This window comes from Acyrthosiphon pisum, chromosome A3 (assembly GCF_005508785.2).
Source record: "Acyrthosiphon pisum isolate AL4f chromosome A3, pea_aphid_22Mar2018_4r6ur, whole genome shotgun sequence".
NCBI classification, from domain to species: domain Eukaryota; kingdom Metazoa; phylum Arthropoda; class Insecta; order Hemiptera; family Aphididae; genus Acyrthosiphon; species Acyrthosiphon pisum.
In genome coordinates, this window is record NC_042496.1 from 15142353 (window position 1) to 15143179 (window position 827).

The 827-nt window shown below is 22.9% G+C and overlaps 1 protein-coding gene across 1 annotated transcript in view; it reads right to left on the bottom strand.

Moving 5' to 3' along the window:
• Positions 1-827, bottom strand: part of Npepl1 (aminopeptidase-like 1) — a 6519-nt gene that overhangs the window by 705 nt on the left and 4987 nt on the right.

The following is an 827-nucleotide window of genomic DNA, read 5'->3' on the forward strand; positions in this document are numbered from 1 at the left end:
AGTTTATGGTTTTAACTTTTATTATATCATATGATTACTTATCGATTTTTCTGACTTCTAGTTTAAAAAAACGAGAGCAAAGTTAAATTCATAATTTTTCAATTACTGATACAAGTAGGCACCATTTCATTTTAACTGTTTAACCATCTGAAGAAATCAATAACATAGTGAATACAATATCATAGGAAATAGCGATCCGTTTAACGCATTTTTTTTATTAATCAAAAACTCAAATATTTAACAACCAAAATTAAATTTGAAATAATGGTTTAAACCCTCGTGCATGTAGTGAAAAATTTTTATATTTTGTCAGAATACACATTATGATGTATTGTTGAAATAAGAGTTATCTATTTCAGTGAAAATTTGTAATAGTAAATATTATGTAAATTTAGATTTTGTTTTATCCTTATGTCTTATGTTTCTTGATTACTTAGCCACCTAAGTTATGTTTTTTCAAATATTATCTACTAATTATAGAATGTTACTATTATTCAACAGTTAAGTTTTAATTCAAATCAAAATTAAATATTAGTAGTACATATGTACCATTCCTGGCGCAGTGCCCCTTTTTAACAATAAAAGTTCAGAAAAAACCCAATGTTCATAAAAGTTCAGAAAATTGAAATGCAATAATAATTAAAATATTTTTTGCAAAATCCCCCCAAAATATTTTTCTAAAAATCTAATTGCAATAATAATTAAAATATTTTTCTAAAAATCCAATTGCAATAATAATTGAAATATTTTTTCACAAATCTAATTGCAAAAATCCCCCAAAATATTTTTTCTCAAAACTTATGTCATTAATAATTAAAATATTTTTT